This window comes from Siphateles boraxobius, unplaced genomic scaffold (genome assembly GCF_051911475.1).
Source record: "Siphateles boraxobius isolate OS27281-9 unplaced genomic scaffold, OSU_SipBor_1 130, whole genome shotgun sequence".
In the NCBI taxonomy this organism is placed as follows: Eukaryota; Metazoa; Chordata; class Actinopteri; order Cypriniformes; family Leuciscidae; genus Siphateles; species Siphateles boraxobius.
In genome coordinates, this window is record NW_027508734.1 from 5,929,657 (window position 1) to 5,937,467 (window position 7,811).

The 7,811-nt window shown below is 41.3% G+C and overlaps 1 pseudogene; it reads right to left on the reverse strand.

Moving 5' to 3' along the window:
• Nucleotides 1-6,595: 6,595 nt before the first annotated feature.
• On the reverse strand, nucleotides 6,596-7,540 carry LOC143736540 (aerolysin-like protein; annotated as a pseudogene).
• Nucleotides 7,541-7,811: the final 271 nt, after the last annotated feature.

Sequence of the window (7,811 nt, forward strand, 5' to 3'; positions counted from 1 at the left end):
AATAAATGTTTGCCTGTTTATAAAAGCAACCAAGAAAAAGGCTGAGAAAAAAAAGAAAGAAAAACAAACAGGTGGTGCTGCTGCACCCCCACATTATACCCAGGCAGAAGAGCTGACCCTTGGGTTGAGTGTGAACCTTGGAGGGCATCCCTGGGTTCAGCTCTTCCTCAGACCCACAGCCAGAGGCCAGGAGCAGAACACCTTCACTGCTGGTAAATGAACTTTAAATGATCCTACACTGTAAAATAATTTGTTGCTGCATTAAATTAAGTAGGCCTATAATCCAAATGGCTGTCCAGTCATATCAGCTGTTAAACCTTGAGGGCAATGAATTGCTTTGACTTGTGAAAGTCTACATGTGTGACTGTGAAACTACATAGTTAATGTAAAAAAAAATGTTGTCATGAGTTATTGATCACATTTCCCCCCAGTGTACTTCATTGTAATGAAATTGTGTTTTCCTCTTTTTTGCAGTATTCAACAATACACCAACACTTTTATGTGTTCCCAAGCAAGTGGCTGAAGCATGTGCAGTAAGTGGACTTTTTCTAATGTTACATCAAAAGGGAAGAAAGTAGCTACAACACTTTGTGATGCCCATTTCCCCCCCCAATGCACAGGACAGTGAAGAAACCCTCTCAGTGCATAAATAACTTTACTTAATTTACACTTGAGTACCTATTATTTCTAATATGAGTTGCAGGAGTCCACATCTACAGAAGAGTCTGCACAAAGCAGTGATGCAGAGGTGGGCAGTGTTGTACTTTTCCTTTTAATTTTTGATGCATAAGCCATGTGTTTGACAGGTGTACCCCTAGAAAAAAAAAAAATACTTTTTTGAAAATACTTGACAACATAAAGAAAAAAAAACTGGCACTAGAGAGAGTTGCTTCATAGGAACTTCAGAGTAAGTGCTAATATATTATTTCACACAGAGTACAATATATATTATTTGCAGGCAAAAGATGACTTGATCACTGGCTTTTCTTTACAAAGAAAAATAAAAATCAAGGAACTAAGCATATTTGTCTTGTCTTTTTGTTAAACATTAGGGTTAGTTCACCCAAAAATGAAAATTAAGTCATTAATTACTCACCCCCATGCTGTACCAACCCCGTAAGATCTTCGTTCATCTTCGGAACACAAATGAAGATATTTTTGATTAAATCTGAGAGGTGGATCACTGCTACATAGGCTGCCTAAGGGAATGAAACTTGACGGCCCAGAAAGTCATTGAAGAAAATGTTTAAATATTCCATGTGACTACAGTGGCTCAACTATAAGTTTATCAAGCGACGAGAATACTTTTTGTGCGGGAAAAACAAAACATAAATAACGACTTTATTCGACTATTCCTTTTCTTCCTTGTGGGCCTGAGACGAGAGTTCAAGAGATTTCCACGACGCATGCGCGAGAACTGAACAAGAAGTATCAGAAGAATAACGTTCTCTTCTCAGTTCTCTCGCATGCGTCGTGGAAATCTCTTGAACTGTCGCGTCTCAATGACTTTCTGGGCCGTCAAGTTTCATTCCCTTAGGCAGCCTATGTAGCAGTGATCCACCTCTCAGATTTAATCAAACATATCTTCATTTGTGTTCCGAAGATGAACGAAGGTCTTACGGGGTTGGTACAGCATGGGGGTGAGTAATTAATGACGTGGTCAGGCATCTGATTGACTCGTCATACGCATGCGTTTCGACTGTCAAGGGACTCGCGATTTGTCATAAAAGCGCGCGTTGTTAACGTGCGCTTTGTGGTCACGGAAAAAGCGTTTTTTGCATCAAAACGTGCGTCCTCGACGTGTGATCTGCTATTTAAATGATATGGTTTCTGTCTGCAGGCGTTTTATGCCTCTGAAGTGTTTTTGTAACAAGAAAAGAAAAACAATTAACTCTCGGTTTCAAGTTCACTGTTTTTTATTTCAGCACCTCGGACAGTCCCTTAATCCCTTCGTTCGAGACGCATCTTGCAAATTTTCCAGTTGTAATTCCGGTAACACTTTACAATAAAGTTTCATTTATTATTATTATTTTTTTATGCAAAAACCACAAATTTTATGGCAAATCCCGCATGCTTTATGAATACTTTAGCTTGCCATCAGTGTTGCCAGATGTACGATAATTATCGTATTTGTACGATAATTTTGACCTCTGTACGATGTACGATCAATAATGAAAAAAATCCCATAATGTACGATAATTTCAGAGTTTTCAGTCGTTTGTCCAAACACATCCTACCGCTTCTCTCTCTGACCTAGAATCATTTTGCAACGCAAGCACGTATACACACACACACAGTCACCACACGTGTCGCCCGGCCCGCACGTCAACACTACTCCATCTACCCAGCTAACAATTTTAGGTTATAAGAACGTTTCCATAACGTTCCCATTAAGTTATGAAAACATTATTTCTGAATGTTATAGGAACGTTAAAAACGTCCAGTTTTTTAGACGTTGTATTAACGTTATTTCTTGGTTATAGGAACGTTATTAGAACGTTCAATTATCTCGTTATATAAACGTTGCATTAACGTTATTGCTTGGTTATAAGAAAGTTATTAGAAAGTTGAATTATCTTGTTATATAAACGTTGAATTAACGTTCTGGCTTGGTTATAATAACGTTATTCAAACGTTATTAGAACGTTCAATTATCCCGTTATATAAACGTTCTCTTAATGTTTTTCTAAGATTATGAAAAACGTTCTCAAAACGTTCCATTCACTTATTTAAACATTCTCAATGTTTTTACATATAATGTATATAATACATGACAATCATTTTATGAAAGCACCTTAAATGTAAGAACCATTCAGATTTTAAAATTAAGACAAAAATATCTAGAAAGATAATTAAAAACAAAAAGACCTATGAATCATGTCTATAATATGTGTAATGTAGTCCACTGAAGGCGAGATGAAGTTAACCAAAGTGTAGTTTATTCCAATACACAGACACAAATGAAACAGACTTGGGTTGAATTGAAATATGAAATTAACATGAAAATAAACCTGGACTAAACAGAACAAACTGTTATTAAACTTCAAAATAATTGAAACATGAAACAAAACCTAAAACCAGACATGACAATAAAAAAATTAAAACTATTTAAATGGCATTCTCCACGTCAGCTCCACTTCCGGCGCATCGGACTGGACTGAACCCTGAGAGGATCTCTGAAGATACTGCAGGGAGAAAAGAAAACAGTGTTGCATTAAAGTGTGGCGAGATTTGTATAAAAGCACTGATTCAATGATGGAAACAGACTATATTTCGGCTGTACAGCAAGCGCCAGTGGCGCGAGTCTATAAATACCAATCCCAATGCGTCTTTCTCATTATCTACATGGATGATGAAATTGCCAATTAATTTGGACTTTTATCTGTAGCCAGTATTAACTCAGATAAAAAAATCAGCTAATTCTTTGATAAAATCTCTATGGTGACCTGTATACAGTATTAATTATACTTGAAACTAGACCTCTGAGTAATACTGAAAATATTACTATTTAAAAAAAAACTCGTCGGGCCAACTACGGAATCCAACGACATAGGCGAAGGTAAGTCTTTTTAGCGTTCTGTAAAGTTCACTTAATTTATTAGAATTTAGTTTTAATTTTACTTTTGCTCCGTGCTTAATCTGACTCCAATTTCAAATGATTATCAAATTTAAATAGTGATTCTAATTACAAACTAATCATAAACATTGGTTATTGATTCCTTCATTCGGGACCCAATGCCGCACAGTCACACGGCCCGGTCTATTTTGTAATTCTCACTCGTACAAAAAAAGTGCAGTTTATTTAGTTCAGTACAAATCTGCCAAGTCAATGATAAACAGATCCGTCTCGGATACATATGTAACCCTTGTTTCCTGAAGGAGGGAATGGAGACACCATGTCGGGGACTGACGAATAGGAATCTTGCTAGAGAGGCCAATCTACTTCGATTGTAACTAAACAAGCCAATGCACATTGGCATGCGATATTTGCATCATCTGCTCCGCCTGGCAGCGCGGGTATATAATGAGCAGCAGGCGCATTTCATCTTCAAGTTTTCACTGAGGAGTCGAGCTGGTGGCCCAGCCGCCCAGTGGGGTACAGCAGCTGTGGCAATGGGACGTGACGTCTCCGAGGTTTACATACGTAACTGAGACGTTCCCTTTCAGTCGGTCACGTTTAACGCCATGTCGGTGACCGAAGAATAGGAATCCCAACCAAGGCACCACAACTTCTGCCCCCTTCCAGTTCCCAGCTTCCTGATCCCTCCTGCCTATTAGAGCTGACGATGGGACAGGGCTTACACAGAGAGTGTCAATCATGCTGTCCTGTAAAACCCATTCATTAAAAGACTATTGGATAACACTGGGGAAGTGTACCCCTTTTACTGGAAAGGGAATGGTGCGTGGAGTTTTACATATGGACTAAACACGTAGGACCGAACTACGTATGGGATATTTCGGGGGCTGATCTAGCCTCACAAGGGGGCCTTCTCCAAGGGAAAGAGACAGGCTTCCGTTTAGGAGCTAACTGAGAAAGAATTCACATGGGATCCCCTCTGGGTCACACATATAGGCACCCAGCATAGTACCAGTTCTCATGGATATAACGGAAATAGGCCTGGTGCCAGATGCTCTGCCACATTCTGCTGCCGAGGGAGACGGAGGACTCGACAGGGTTTACCCAAGTGGGAACTCTCTGGAGAATAAGCACAATTAGGCGCAGTAAGCCGTCATAAACCCGGTGCCTCTACCTGATTGAGTTGGAGAACACAGGAGCACACTAGGTGTCGACAGCCCGCAGCTCAACAAATATCTTTCAGCGAGGTGCCACGCACCAACGCCCAGGAGAATGCAACACTTCTAATAGAGTGGGCTCGCAACCTGAGGGGGCAAGGCACGCCTTGTGCTTGATAAGCCAAGGTAATGGTATCCTCTATCCAGTGGGCCATCCTCTGCTTGGAGATGGCCTTTCCCTTCTGCTGGCTTTTTGTTCGGTCCACATACCATCACAGAGCGTGGACGGGACAGAGCAATACTAGGGCTGGGTCTGCCTCCTCCTCGTAGGCCTACCGAACTCTAGGCACGATTCGTCGACCAACAATGCCTGCAGGTCCCTTACGCTCTCTATGGAGGCCAATGCAACGAACAGTAAAGTCTTCATAGACAGAATCTTTAGATTTACTGACTGCAAAGGCTTCAATGGGATGTTGTAAAGCATCAGAGGGAGTTTCCAAGAGGGTATGGAAGGAGGTCGAGGAGGATTTAACCGACCAGGTTGTGCTTCCCAACCGACTTACCTCCCATGGGATCGTAATATGCAGAGATAGCAGCGGTGTATAACTTGAGGTGGAGGGAGAGAGCTTTCGCTCCAACCCGTGCTGCAGGAAGGAAAGTACAGCAGTGATCGACCATCTTCGGGGGTCCTCTTGATGAGAAGAACACCACTCGATGAACAGGTTCCACTTCAAGGCGTAAGTGTGTCTTGTAGATTGTGCTCACGCCGAAGTGATGGTGTTAACCTCCTCTGGGGGTAAGTCACCTAGAACCTCCGACATGGAGTTTCCAGGGGTCCAGACGTGGGTGCCATAGAGTGCCCGTCTCTGAAAAAGTAGATCCCTTCTCAGAGGAATGTGCTAGGGAGGGGTTGTCGCGAGGAGCATGAGTTCTAGTAACCACGTCTGGTTGGGCTTATAGGGTGCAACTAGCAAGACCTGCTCCTCGTCCGCCCTTGGCACAGGGTCTGTGCGAATAGGCTCACTGGGGGAAACGCATATTTTCGGAGGCCCCGGGGCCAACTGTGTACCAGCGCATCCTTGCCGAGTGCTCCCTCAGTCAGGGAATAAAACAAACTGGCATCTGAGTTTTCTGGAGAGGCAAACCAGTCTATCTGAGCGACTCCAAAACGTCTGCAAATCAGCCGGACCGCCTGGGGGTGGAGTCGCCATTTTCCCGGGAGCGCAGGTTGTGAGAGCTCGTTGGCCACACGGTTGAGCACCCCGGGAACATGAATGACACGAAGTAAGCTCAGATGCTTCTAACTCCATAGGAGATGGCGGGCGAGTTGTCAATGTGTTGCCCCAATCTACTATTCGAAAGATGAAGCAGAAGGCGGAAAACGAACCGGCTGGACAACTGCAAAATTACACCTAAACTTCATACAGTAATGATGCACAACAGTGATTTAATAATGATCCAGTTTCCCAACTAAATGAAACACTAATCCCGATTCTGAGGATCTGAAATGAAACAATTACTGTCGATAAAATAAAACCATTAAATATTTTTCATTTATGGTTTTATTGATTGTCAGATTTAGCATTTGAAATTCTAATGATGAAATATATCACATAATCTGTTACTTGAGGTTATTTAGGTTTGATTACAGAGTATATGAAGCCATAAGAATACATTATAACAAAATCAAAGAATATTGCTGGGAAAAGACAGTGATGAGTACATATTTCCGTTTAAATTCATTGAGCATAGATCCAAAGAAAAAGAAGTCAAAACAAAACACTATCAATCAGTTGATTAACAGTTGATACATTGCTAGTAAAAATCAGATAAAGACCAGCCAAGAACAATCTGTCTTAACATCACAGATCAGATTTTTTAGTGTTCACTGTGATGTCAGTGTAAGTGATGCCTTTGTATGTGCCCTGGGTTTCATACTTCAACACACTGCCGTTCTTGCAGGTGATCTGCATTGTGCCAGTGTAAGGCAGCTCAAAAGTGGCTCTGCCAATGGCGATGAAAACATCCACCACCTTCCCTGGTGGCACTTCTACATCGGTAGACAGAGTTTCGGTTCTCTCATCTGTCTCCTCCAGACTGTAAGTGGCTTCTAATCCAACAGTGACACTGTATCCTGTAGAAACTTCTAGAATCTCTGGAATCCCAGCCTTGACTTCGACACTAAATGTTGATGTTAAACTTTCACTCACAGACCATGAAGATTGTTTGGTTATTTTCTTTGAGGTTTCAACTCTTTGTTTCTGAGTGATGGAGGAGTCGTTCCTGTAAGAGATGGATTTGATTTCTTCCACGGCCACCTGTGGTATCAGTCGGTTGATAGTGGGATAGTTGACATTGGTGAGAACTGTTGTGATTGAACTGCATTGAGGAACATGAATCCCATGTTGTCAATGTCTGAACCAGCACGTCCTTCAACTCCCAAACAATATCCAGAGCCGACATCAATAAGGATTTCTGTTGGTAGTTTAGTCATTTTTGCAAAGAAATCTCCACCCTGGTTGGTCTTGAATGTGATGGCTCCAAGACGTTTTCCCTCTCCGTTGTCCTACAGGGACAGTGAGGTGAAACACTCACCAAGTTTGAACTTGCAATCTTGATACGGTCCGGCTGGTTCTCCAAAGGTTTCACTTCTGCCGTCTGAAAGCCAAATCTTGACAGCCTTCACCTGCCATTCTCCCACCCAAACCCCGATCTTCTCTAAAATGGCACAGTTGTTCTCACCAGTCAATGAGAATTGAACACCTCCTTCACCACCAACTTTTTGCAGCGTTGTTGGGTAGGACATCTTTAAAGTAGATCTGAAAATTATCATAGAATAACATACAAATTAAAATCAGAGCTTTAAATCAACTATATGAATTAATGTCTTATGTACTAAAAATGTTTTTTAGAATTATTTTGAACATTTTTGTTCCATGTATTCAACTGTTTAAAGTAACTTGTATTTGCTTTCCCCCATTTACTCGCATGTATACTATATTTTATAGTCCTGTGATAAACTCCTGCTAAATTATCACATAAATTCCATCTTAAGTTCCCATCACTGGAAATATAAT